The following is a 14,152-nucleotide window of genomic DNA, read 5'->3' on the forward strand; positions in this document are numbered from 1 at the left end:
ACTGCTTAATTAGGGATGGCTAGTGCAGATAGCTCTCGAGTAGCTTTGCGTGAAATTCAAAACAAATCGAACTAATCCTTCTATTTAAAAATACAAGTAATAGTGAAACTTGAAAATGGATAAGACAGTTGTTTCTGCTATATGACCATTAGTTTCGTGATGTATAGTCACTTTCAATTTTCTTGAATGGAATAAAAGTTATTGCTTTATTAATATGAGAAATTATGATAAACTGCTTTCTGTGTTGATAAAAAATAAAACGCAAAGTTATTCTATACAAAATGTGATGTATTCTGGTGACTTGTCATCGTATGATGTTGGATGTTTTTTGGAAGAAGTAGTGGTGACCACAGAGAGGGAAGTTGTAAGTTTGTTCAGTTTGGCTAACTTGATGGGCTGGCTACAAGGAGAAGTGACGCATAGATGGAGGGTCTTAAAAGTTGAAGTTAGGTTGGTACATCTACACGCTTCTGTGGGCCAGACTGTCTTGGTCATAATCCCTAAAAGATGGAGAATTCAGAGTTGCCAAAGATGCGGTAACAAGTTAAAGTAAATAAACGTAATAAAGCTACAAGATGTTTGACCAAGGCTTGATTGATTGATTGTTTTGGGATTTCGCGCAAAGCTACACGAAAGCTATCTGGGCTAGACATCCCTAATTTAGCAGCGCAAGACTAGAGGGAAGGCAGCTAGTCATCACCACCCACCGCCAACTCTTGGACTACTCTTTTACCAACAAATAGTGAGACTGAGTGTCATGTAATAACACCCACACGGCTGAAAAGGCGACCATGAACCTGCGATCCTCAGATTACGAGTCAACGCATTAACCCACCTAGCCATGCCGGGCCCACTGGTTAGGTTTGTTTCTGCAGGAATACACACTTAAAACGTTTTTTTGCTAAGACTGTCCATTTTTCAGTGAGTACCGCTGTTGCACTACCGCATTTCAAGTGACACTGTTCTTTCAGGTACGTACACTATTGTAAGTTGGTCTCAAGGTAATCTTGTTATTAGGAAAACAATCTAGTTACTGTGTATACATATGTTAAAGATTTCATATAATCTAGTCACTGTTTCACCTTCGGCTGTGTATTAACAAGATTGTTCAAAGCTGAATCTCACCTGATAAGTTTATTAGGTCTTGGCTAACAGCGGTCTTAATGAAGACCACTGGTCAGAGATACGATAATGATAATGATCGAATTTCGTAGAAAATCTCCTGTGTTGTTCCCAGTTTAAGTTAACCTTCATAGATAGAATAACAATTTGTAACGACTAAATAACCCCATTTCTGCATTTTGTGAAACTAACCACATTACAGTAATAATTTCTTTTTTTTTCTTCTAGATACCAACAACCTAAGTGTATATAAAACTGAGCACAATAGTTTTACTTTTTCAAAGGATAAACCTATGACAGGCGCGACGTGTTTTTCCACCCTATGCAAACGTTGACTGATCGTGCTGCCCCCATTTTTCCTTTTGCAATATTATAGGAATTCTATACAGTTACGCCCCCAATAACCTGTTGCCCTGTACAAATACACGTGCTCCTCGGCCCTGGCTAAACCATTACATTGTTTACTTGTAAATTTTCACACAAAAATTAGTCGTCACTGATTTAGAACCGTCAGATTAGAGGGAAGGCAACCAGTAAGTTAACAGCACCCACTGCCAACTCGTAAGCTTTTACTAATCTGACCAAATAATAGGGGTTAGGGTCATTCTTATTGTGCACTGCCTGCCCCAAAAAATGGAACGCGTTTTATATGTGGTAGTGGGATGCAAACCATGAAACTTCTGATCCACAGTTGGAGCATCCTAACTAGGTCACACCTGCCTAAAGATCAGTAACAAACGATAACGTGGAATTCCTGTTTAAGAGACGTTGTTGGTAACAGAACATAATTAAGGATTTTACACTCAGATATCTTACAGACGTTTTGGGGCCAGCTCACCCACCTGTGGGAGAAACACATGTCCGAAACGTTGCCAAAACATAATAATCAAGGCAAGATGTCCACTAAAACAAGCGTAGTGCTTTTTTTGGAACTTTTTACCTGGATATACAGCCCTGTCGGATAACGGAACCAGTGATATAGCATACAGCAATAGTTACGAATAATGATATATACATATATATAGAGAGAAGGGATCTGCCTGTTTGTTGACTTGTGTGTTCTCAATGAACATATGTGGAATGGGCGTGGCCTAGTGATTAGGGTGCCTCCAATTGTGAACTCGAGAATTCGTGGTTCGTATCCCGTTGCTTCAGAAACGCAATACGTACTTTGAAGCCATGAGTGAGTAATCAGAGTAACAGTAAAATCCCAATATTCGATTAGATTTGTCCAAGAATCAGCGATGTTAACATTTTTCTTCCTTCTAAGGAAACGTGCACAAGTCATCTTCGTGTAGCTTTTGCTTAAATTTCAAAAGGAAATAAACAATCGGTGAACTTGTGTTTTTTGTTGTAATCGTATCGTGTTAATCCCCTAGATTCGAATCAATTTTCTTTCCAACGCTAAGCCAGTACTGTACCAGTTGAATAGAAGGGTTTACTGCTGGTTAGTACTAATAACGCACATTTTTAACAATTCAAACTATAAAAATATCAAGGCTTGTTTCAAGTTCCATATGTCACGACTAATTTTTTTCATTATTTATTGAAAAGGCATTATTAGCATGCTAAACATAACTGCGCCGTTCTTTCCTCGCTTTTCTAAGCGATAGTTGGCACTGACGACATGATACAAAATAAACCCAGAACTTTCAAGGAGATTTGGTTGAAATTATTAAAACCTACACCTGTGTTTGCGTCAAAAGCGAAGTTTCCAGGTGTTTATTACATTATACCGACAAAATAAATATGTTAAATTTAGCGTCATGTAAGGTTACATAGCACACTGACTATGCATGTAAAAAGAAAGAAAATTATCCAAATTTCCCAGGGCAAGTTTTTACTAACGAAATCTGGAAAACTAGGTCACTTCGCTATGATACCCTGACAAGGGTGATAAAATCCCTACAGTTACCGCCTGAGTTTGTCCCAGAAGATGTTCTCTACTGTTAAGGTAATTTACCGAGTTAATTTTAAAGATACCTAAATTACATTACAAATTTTTCCAATTCAATTAATATAGGTATAGAAACACGTGTTAACATACCAACCATACATACACGTACATAAATCTATGTACGTATAAGAAATGTAGCACAAATAAATAAAATGTCATAAAGATTAAACTTTATAACCATTCTTCAAACGGTTTAGCAATGCTTTCGGCCGTAAACCGAGTAATACTTTGATGTTCGACCTCCTTTGAAGATATATTTCGTTAGGCTTAGATCATGACTATAAGCCGTGATATAAAATTAGTTAAGGTATATTTTTGTAATATTGTATAATATTAAAAGAACCAACTATAAGTATAACTACAGTACTGTATCAAAATGGTTAGGACAAGAGAATATTTTAGTATTATATCCATTTTATGGGGCAAATTCTTCCATGCTATAACAGAATGTAAATATCAACAGTATGGTAATGCTTCACCGCCCCCTGTTGACAACTGAATGAGTCAGAGTAAGAATACTTATCCTTTATAATTCCCATATACTTGTACCAAAGGCATGTCATAAAGGTTCTGCTTGAATGAACACATTGGTCAAATTTAGGGTATGAACTAACTGTCATGGTACCTCATGCAGTGTGTTAACTATATAGAACGAAGCTAGCATATAGTATCGGTATATAGTAAAAGAAATCAATTTAACAGCACTCCACAAATAAACCTTGATACAAACAGTATTTAACACTATATATTAAGTTTTGTTGACAGGCCACGACCAAAAAACCGCAGAGAATTGTCAGTTGAGCAGAGAGTTCGCACAAAATCTTTGCATTATGCTGATTGAACTCTTCGACAAATTACTGCAGATTTGAAATGCTCACCAAACATTGTCAAGTACATCCTAGACCGTGAGACTGAAAAAAGTAACTTTTAAAAAAAGGAAGAGGCAGAACATCTAAACTGAATGATACTGATGTTAACTATCTTTGTTTATGAAGTTGTCGGTACAGAAGGAAGACTGGTACTGATGTCAAACATAATATAAACAACAATGTACCAAATGACAGAAAAGTGTCCAGATCTACAGTATCTAGAAGATTAAATGAGAATGGAATATTTGGTCATGTAACAGTTAAAAAAACAAACTTACTCTGGTTTCCAAATATTGTTAAGAGACTGAAACGTGTTAAAATGTATGAAAACTGGATTGTTGATGATGGGAAAATGGTCTCAGGGACGTACAAAGCATAGGTCGTACGTCCGGTGATAAAAAAAGATGAAAGACACTTACCCCAAAGCATAGCTCCTACCATAAAGCATTGGGGAGGCAGTGTGATGGTTTGGGTTGTTTTTCTTCTAAGGCAACAGGAGATATTTCCAAAATAAATAGATTAATGGAGCAGTGCAAGTACTATCAGGTACTGATCCATCATGGTAGACAAAGTGGTTTGTGTATATTGGTAAAGGATTCTACTACCAAGAAAATAATGACCCCAAACTCTCATCCAACAGATGAATAAATTACTTAGCTAAGGAAGAAGCTGCTGGAGTCATTCAAATGATAAAATGGGTCCCACAGAGCTCCGATCTGAGCCCAATTGATCAGATCTTGGATTCGACAGATCAAAATCTTCACAAATCAAAATTTACTTCCAAAGAAACTTATGGGAGTGTATTAGATACATTTGGAGTGAAATTCCAAAAGTTACTTTGATTAAATATGTTGCAACAATGCCTGAAAGACTGTCTGTGGTTATTGAAGAAAATGGGGACACAAAATATTAACTGTTTACTGAACTCAAGCACTTCCACTGAGTTTCTGTTGTGCCAAATATGAAGGTTGATAACATTTTGGTGTTTCACCTTTGATTGACCTTCCACTATTCTTTGGAATGAGTATATAATCCAATTTTTGAATTTGTCCTAACACTTTTGCACAACACTGTACACATAAACATTAGTTATAATTTAGGCTTAATTCATTAATGTTCAATCACCGTTTTAAAAAGCAAATAGTTTTCTGTTCCGAACTGTATTTAATATTCCTTCCCAATATGAATAAACAGTTAAGTTTTTAATGTTGTACTATATAAAAACAACCGAATTTTCGCATAATTACAAACACTAATTATAGTTTTGGCCTAACTTCTTTATTCTGAATCACCGTATTAGACAACAACAATCAATACTTCACAGCAAATATTTTCCGAACTTTATATGTTTTTTCAAGCATTGTTCTCGATGACTTGATCTCAATATAAAAAACACACATAGAACTTTAGTTCAGATTTTAGTCATTATTTATGTTTAGATATGACGAAATAATTTGACGCTGCTCAAATGATAGAGGTACAAACAGATGTTGAACTATTAGACGTTTAGTTGATTATCGGCCCTAACTGTAAACGAATAAAGAGAGCTAAAGCTACTTATTATCACGTATTAAAACCAAAGCCATGGGGGAAGGGGAGTTATAATGATTCTGGTCGAAGAAGAAAAGGTGCTAACTATTTAAAAAATAAAACCGGAACTGTATTTACCCACACACTACAGGCACAACAGCCGAAAACTAGGACATATTTGTTATCTGTAGCCAAGCTACAGTGAGTTGAATACGCGCGTGAGAGTTCTAATTTTTCACTTCTAAAAAAATTAATTGAAAAAAATCTTACCTGGTTTGTACTGAGATTTACAATGAACCTGCTTTTGAATGTGTTATGCTGGGTTCATAACGTTATATCACAGACATATTAACCTCCACATAGGTTCTTACTAAATTATGACAAGACACAATATAGTAACAATCTTTGCTCAGTTCATTTTATCAATAATAGATCTCTGTCTGATATTTTCGACGTGTGCAAATATTCCCGTTTTTAATGACGCTGTAACATGATCTTTTACTTATACAGTTAATAGTACAAGAAAGTAAACTGTAGGCCTTTAGTCTTCAATAAAACAGCACAGTTGAGGGTGATATTTTTATATCTCCACTTGTATACTAATAAATGAATCAAGATAAGGCCCAATTAAGTTGCTATGCTTTGATTTAAACATATGAAACACAAACATTCTCGACTAATAAGATACAAATGCTGAAATAAAAACATAAGCCTAAAATCGCAAACTGATACCTGAAACTGTTGGTACGTATGAAACACTAACTGCAGAACTGAGGTAACGTTTAGTAAGTATATATTTATATTTGTGAAAACTGTGCGCGTCTTTTACACGAAGTCAAATGGTCTTCAGAAATAACAGACCTCCAAAGAAGGACACGTATTTATGCAAGATTTTTTTTTCTGAAAAAGTTTATTTGTTTGTTTGTTTTTCGGAATTTCGCACAAAGCTACTCGAGGGCTATCTGTGCTAGCCGTCCCTAATTTAGCAGTGTAAGACTAAAGGGAAGGCAGCTAGTCATCACCACCCACCGCCAACTCTTGGGCTACTCTTTTACCAACGAAAAGTGGGATTGACCGTAACATTATACGCCCCCACGGCTGGGAGGGCGAGCATGTTTGGCGCGACTCGGGCGCGAACCCGCGACCCTCAGATTACGAAGTACACGCCTTAACGCGCTAGGCCATGCCGGGCCCTAGTTCCAAAAGAGATACCATTTTAATTTAAGGAAAAATCTCGTATTTTGGTTTGCAGTCTACTACTAAATAGAATAGCATGATTATGGGGTTACCGAGTAGAAAGTTTACGTAGAAATCGTGTTACGTTCACCGTCTTTCTGGTTTTACTTTTTCAGAAGGGCCTGGCATGGCCAAGCGCGTAAGGCGTGCGTGCTCGCCCTCCCAGCCGTGGGGGCGTCATAATGTGACGGTCAATCCCACTTTTAGTTGGTAAAATAGTAGCCCAAGAGTTGGCGGTGGGTGTTGATGTCCAGCTAGCTTACACTGTTAAATTAGTGACGGCTAGCGCAGATAGCCCTCGTGTAGCTTTGCGCGAAATTCAAAAACAGTGAATCGATCGTGCCCCAAGATACACCGTGGGATCAAAGGAAATTAATTCCACGTGTACATAAATATGAATCCTGTCGAGTGCAAGATGACTAGCTGCCTTCCCTCTAGTCTTACACTGCTAAATTAGGGACGGCTAGCACAGATAGCCCTCGAGTAGCTTTGTGCGAAATTCCAAAACAAACAAACAAACAAACTTTTGGAACTTGTACATACTTTACAAGGCCTGAACATGCAGTTTGAGAAGGCAGCATCACAACCGAGAAGTCTGTAGCAGTAGTAAAATCTGGTTGCCACAACAGGTCACTGGATCAGGTTGAACTTATCCATTTTTAAATTCATATTTTTAAACGAAAAATTAAAAAAACACACTAATTTTAAAGATACAAGAGAAGAAACGAAACAAACATCAGCCTGTTCACATCAGCCTTATTAAAGTTTCATTCTCAGTTTACGCATTTCGTTTCCTTAGATTTCATCACAGAACTGAAGAAATATATAACATTAATAACAAGTCTGCTGTTATTTAATATTTATTACTTTCTAAAAAATAATTTTTAAAATAGTTTCTGCTCGATTAATCTCGCTAAACTCTAAATTTATTTTTATCTGCAGCCGACCAAGTAGAAGTTCAATTCTTTCCATCATTACAAAGGTTATCTTTGAATCTGTTTTGTGAACTCCACCGGACACGTTTTGGTTGGACATGTCTCGCAGCTTCAGGTATATGTGTTAAATTACTTCAGAAAATAAAAATGAAAGCGAAAAATAAAGTGCTGCATTTAATATTGTTCATATGAGCATCTCGTGCAGACGCTATTGGATTCTCGGCCGAGCTGTGAAGTGAAGGTTTTTGAGTTTGTGTCCCGTTATTGAAAAATCGCGTTTCGTACTTTAGGATCTTATAACGTTCCCATGGCTTAACTGTCAATTCTTACTATTTAATTCAAGTAATTCAGAAGTTGGTAAGTTTTCATGAAATTGAGTTAAACCACTAAGTACTGGCCAGAAATCCGTCGGTTTGGTTTAGCGGAAAGCTTGGTTTGAAATTTCGCACAAAGCTACTCGAGGGCTATCTGTGCTAGCCGTCCCTAATTTAGCAGTGTAAGACTAGAGGGAAGGCAGCTAGTCATCACCACCCACCGCCAACTCTTGGGCTACTCTTTTACCAACAAAAAGTGGGATTGACCGTCACATTATACGCCGCCACGGCTGGGAGGGTGAGCATGTTAAGCGCGACGCGGCACGAACCCGCGACCCTCGGATTACGAGTCGCACGCCTTACGCGCTTGGCCATGCCAGGCCCTAGCGGAAAGCATATTAAAAGTCTGTGATCTTTGTTTTATCAGCAAGGGTATAGAAAAAAAAAAAAAAGAGAGATACATAAAGGACCGTAGCATTATTATTCTCTTAAACCCCAATTACCTGCATACTGACCCAACTTTTGACTTATTGTTAAGGTAGGGTTTCAGTTTTGGGTTATGTAGGATTTTTTTTTTGACAATCAGTCAACTTGAACACAAGATTTATGATGGCCGCTTTCTTTTTCTTGTTGTCAGTTAAATATTGGTACTCAGTTACATTATAAAATAACTTTACAATTTCATTCTTACTTGTTGACAACAATACACAATAATCGTCAAACAAAAAAATCAACTTTGCAATTTAATTGCTTCCTGTTTACAATATTATCTGTCCAAGTCCAAGATAAAAACAATGTAACATTCTTTATTTTTGATAAAAATAGTAATTCATCGCCAGGGGAAACCTTTTTGTCGTAAACTTATAACATATAGACGCTGAAAAAAAATTTACGTTATTGCACCAGATAAAGAGAGAGAGGAAATCACCTAGGCCCGGCATGACCAAGCGTGTTAAGGCGTGCGACTCGTAATCTGAGGGTCGCGGGTTCGCATCCCGGTCGCGCCAAACATGCTCACCCTCCCAGCCGTGGGGGCGTTATAATGTGACGGTCAATCCTACTATTCGTTGGTAAAAGAGTAGCCCAAGAGTTGGCGGTGGGTGGTGATGACTAGCTGCCTTCCCTCTAGTCTTACACTGCTAAATTAGGGACGGCTAGTACAGATAGCCCTCGAGTAGCTTTGTGCGAAATTCCAAAACAAACAAAAAGGAAATCACCGACATTCATAAAACAATGAATAAATTTCCCACACTATTAACAATGTGTATATATTTAAACAAGTTGCGATATAAAGGAAACAAAAAGTAATAATGGCATTTTAAGACGTGAAATGACAAATATTGAGGTTTGGAAATAAACAAATAAATAATCGGGTTTGTTGATAACTTAATTTTTACCTAATTCAGTGTTATAATTTGTAACAAACTATCGTACTTACCTCTTTGCTGATCGCGTGTTATCCTTCGACGACTAGGCCAATTGTCTGAAAGTAATCAAATTTCCTATGTTCCAATAAACAGTCTAGTTGTATTGATTTAAAAAAAATCCTCTGTGTATTACTTCTTCCAAGTTTGCAGTTCGAACTTTTGCATTTGAAATGTTGAATAATACACGCCTTCCTTTTGTTATTAAACGTCTATGTACCTCAGAAACGCATAACAACTCAAATAGCTAATGTACGTCTTATTTTATTACTAAACCAAAACAAGTAAGTAACCTTCTTAAATTACTAAATCAATCTGCCTGGGGCACCTGGCCTCGCGAGTATAATAACTACATGTAGAAACGTCACTGAGGCTTACCGTGGTAAACAGCGACAAAACGAGAATTCTGGAAAATACATACAGCATAACAATTCATTGCTGTGAAACAGATGGTAATGTATGAAATCCGTACCAATTACGAATGAAATCCCGGGACGTTTTTTTTTTAAATATGTATATATATATTTTCTTTTGACATATAAGATAAACTGTTTGATTAGGAAGTTAAACATTTTATATCTATCTCAGGAAACATCCGTTAATATCGGAAACGAATTCTGACTAATCGTTATTATTACCTTGATATTTTTATGATACGTGACTTCAGTATTAACGTTCGTTTTAGTTTTATATATATATACAATGTTAAGGACATTCGAGCCAGCTGTCGCTAATTTTAACTAATGTATTAGAAAGGAGACAACTAATCAACAATACGTACTGCCAATTTCTAGGTTACTCTAATAGAATTAGGATAATAGGATTTTACCATCACTCTTATAACACATTTACGGATTTTTTTGCGATATCGGGACTCGAACCATAGACTCACAGCCCGATGCGCTAACTACTAGGTTATGCTTGGCTCAGATTTTGCACACGTGTAAGCGTTTTTGTTTATGTCTCTCTTTTTTTTTTAATATATATAACAATGTATACAACGAGCTACCCATAGTTACAAGTAAAGACACCGACGTCACACCTCAGTTGATTTACCAAAATAGTCAACTATCATGAATAGGTTTATACATCAGTTTATTAAAGGCATGTTTGGCATAAACTCCTAGAAACGAGTTTTTTCTTTGCTTTTTGATCCGGTTCACTTGACTGCCTTGTAGCTATGGGAATAAATGTGAAGCCATCTGTGTCGATTTATAGGTTTCATGGAGTTTTAGAAACTCAGAAAACGTTTCTAGCCTAAAAATAAAAACCGATAGTGCAACAGGTACTGTGCTGGAAGGATTGTTAAACAAATCGGGTACTCGAGATGATAGTATAGGCCTAACGTGTGGATGTGGCTTGTCACGAAAATGCGTAATTTACCAATCCAATTTCAAAAACTAGAAAACATTTATAGCCAAACTAATAATAATAGTCTTACAACGAGTGCTGGTGAATATAGTTAAACAAGTTGGATATTTAAGTTGATTGTGTAGGTCTAACGTGTGGATATCGCTTGTTACAAAGAGGCCTAATTTATCAATACTAAACAACAACTCTCAGTTTCCCATAAAATGTGATATATAAAAATTATTAAATTGGTATATCGCACTTTGGACAATATGCTCTACAAGGGATAAAAAATAGCAAGACTCGAAACTGAATACTTAATTTGATATTAAACCTTTGAGGATGACTTTTATTTTTTCCAAAGTTTCATGTTACTAACTTTATTCTTTATTTCTTAATTGTTGTTGTTGTATGTTTATATATATACTTATAGGCGGAGGAAACTGTGGAGGTACTGTGGGCACAATGTCTCACCGGGTTGTGGCCAAGCGCGTAAGGCGCGCGACTCGTAATCCAAGGGTCGCGGGTTCGCGCCCGCGTCGTGCTCGCCCTCCCAGCCGTGGGGGCGTTATAAAGTTACAGTCAATCCCACTATTTGTTGGTAAAAGAGTAGCCCAAGAGTTGGCGGTGGGTGGTGATGACTAGCTGTCTACCCTCTAGTCTTACACTGCTAAATTAGGGACGGCTAGCACAGATAGCCCTCGAGTAGCTTTGTGCGAAATTCCAAAAACAAACAAACTCACCGGGTTTTGAAAAAAAAGGATTATGTCTCACCCAAATATTTTTATATAGTTTACCTGTTTATTTTCTTATTACTTTTTAGAAAGCTATCTCCAAAGTTTGTTTGTTTCCAATTTTAGGTTGGTTTGTTTCTAAATGAGAATCTAATTAGGTAGGTAATTTTGTAATTATAGCTTGTATTTTTCAAGATGAGAAATTACACATTGTTGCATTTCGGCAATGTGTTGCATAAAGTTAGTGTCTTATTAGAAATAAATGGTTTTATTTCAATAAAACAATTGTCAAACACATTTTTCAGTCAAATACAAGAAACTGAAAATTTTCAAAAAATGATTGGAAAATACCAAAGACATACTAATGCGAAAAAAATTGTCTGAACACAAAACATAAGATGATTGAAACATCGTTCAAAAAACTTCTTGAATATTTATAAACGTTAGAGAAATTTTGGCGGTTGATATCATTTGATTACCACATTCAAATTTTATAGTTATAATATTTCACAACATATGCATTTTTTGCTTTATCAAATTAATGCCAAATTTTTTGCAACAAAGTAGCAATTTTTTGCAAAACTATGTATTTATGAATAGGAATGCAATAACAAAAGTTAATTTGTTTTAAAGCGAGAATCACTAATCATGGAGGTGAGACATTGTCCGGTGAAACTTTGTCCTGTCAAACCTTGTCCTGAATCTACTGTGGGCAAATGCCACCTCCTCAACTTTTGAACCTTTGGAAGTGCCTTTTCGGTTAAAAAATTTATAATTACCAGGAAAACTGGCTATTTCAACTTTGAATTCCATGAGCATGGTTAACATAACAAATCGTGTCAACCGTCGGTATCTCTCCCCACCTCACTCTAGAAATTGAAATTTGTTCTGTCGCCTACGCATATTCTACCAAAAGCATTCTATAGCTATCGTGGTTAATTTTTGAAGTCAACTGCTATTTGTAAGATTGGCCATAAGTAGAGGTCGCTCGCTCTCTATCTGCGTGCTCACACGTATTTGTTATGGTATTCTAGCTCATTACGCCAGACAACAACCTTCAGCGGTTACTTGTAAAACCGCAAATTCCGGTAACTTGAGGTAGACTACGAAAACAATGTACCATATGGAATTAAATTAGAGCAACCCAGACTATGAAACACCATATGACATTTAGCTGGCACAATATACATAACAAAGTACCTCAAGGATAAAGCTTCTGCTGTGAGCTAATTAGCAAACTTACTTATTTCTCTACTCCTATTGGACAATCTGCTTCAAGGTTTTAAATCCAGAAAGTTTGTGAAATATCTCCAAAATATTGATAATTTGCAGGGGTGCTGCAGCCTTTTCCGGGTGAGGGGGCTAAGGTGAACTAGACAACCAAATAGAGGGCAGCCTGTGAAAAGTTTGAGATATACTGGACCAGAAATTGCAGGGGCTGCATACTATACGGTGGGGACACACAAACTGTAGTATATAAGAAGTTTTAACAGTAAGCGTTGTTCAATGGGTTTGATGATTAGAGGGGAAGTTAAGGTACATTTAGGGCTAACTACAGCTCCAGCGAGCGCCGCCTCCAACCCCCTTACAACCAACTTTGATGATATGACAGAGACAAAGGAATAATTTATCAATTTCTGCTAGAGGTGCGCAAATCTTTTTTTATGACATCCTTTTTACTAAATGTTTTGTTGTGCCCCCCGCACCCCGTGTAACCTATTTGTACATAAATTGTGCAGGTACTTTTTCCATGTTATTTGTTATTATATAAGTGGTAATATTTATGTGGCAGTTTTTTTAAACTTGTACTTTCAGATATATTTTATATATTTGTATAGTAACAGTTGCCTCACTTGAGAACTTCGGAGAGAAAGAATAATCCAGTGACAGTTTTTAAAACACAGAACAAAGTAATTGTAATGTGGCAGGAAAATAAAAACATAATGACAAAGAGTGAACATTACTCGTAGCGCTTACTAGTCTTTGACATAGGGGGCCTTTAAATCTTTCTTACGCTTCTAAAAAATTTTCTACACATTTAGCTGCAGCACAGCGGCTCATGGAATGGTTGAATTTTTTTGGTTTTTATCTTGTGTTTTTGTTTTAAATTTCGAGCAAAACTACTCGAGGGCTATCTGCGCTAGCCGTCCCTAATTTAGCAGTATAAGAATAGAGGAAAGGCAACTAGTAATCACCACCCACAGCCAACTGTTGGATTACTCTTTTACCAACGAATAGTGGGATTGACTGTCACATTCTAACGCCCCCACAGCTGAAAGAGCGAGTATGTTTGGTGTGAAGGGGAGCTAGGAAAGATCCTGATGAGTAATAAGTAAAATGTAGTATACGCGCACCCCATGCTTGGTATTGTTAGTGCACACAAATATAGCTAATAAAAAGGCCTCACAGATTAATTCACTTTAATCCTGCCTAAAGGAATTTCAATTTTAGTGTAGCGGCTAATGCTAAAGTAACAGAAAAGAAATTTGGATCAGAATCAGAGAAAAGGAGGTCAGTCGATGAAATTTATAAAAATCACCATAAGGACTGCGGTAACAAGGACAGACACGCCCAAAGTATAAAAGTTCATATAAAGTATGCAACAATAACACTAGAACCTACATTACCACTATTTTGTATATGTATATATATATATATTTCACCTGCAGTGACTGCCTCAG

General features: G+C 36.7%; 1 protein-coding gene across 7 annotated transcripts in view; it reads right to left on the minus strand.

Annotated features, from left to right (window-relative positions):
• The window catches only part of LOC143244460 (putative chitinase 10), a 55,026-nt gene that overhangs the window by 23,624 nt on the left and 17,250 nt on the right, over window positions 1-14,152 (minus strand). For 3 of the 7 annotated variants that reach the window (XM_076489156.1, XM_076489157.1, XM_076489155.1), the window contains exon 2: window positions 9,402-9,446. The exons of 3 other annotated variants lie outside the window; for them this stretch is intronic. The gene's annotated coding sequence lies outside the window, so the exon portion shown is untranslated. Of the gene's footprint in view, window positions 1-9,401; window positions 9,542-14,152 lie in introns of those variants that run through there. One more of the 7 variants, XM_076489153.1, reaches the window with a different exon arrangement.

This window comes from Tachypleus tridentatus, chromosome 2 (genome assembly GCF_004210375.1).
Source record: "Tachypleus tridentatus isolate NWPU-2018 chromosome 2, ASM421037v1, whole genome shotgun sequence".
Taxonomy (NCBI): Eukaryota; Metazoa; Arthropoda; class Merostomata; order Xiphosura; family Limulidae; genus Tachypleus; species Tachypleus tridentatus.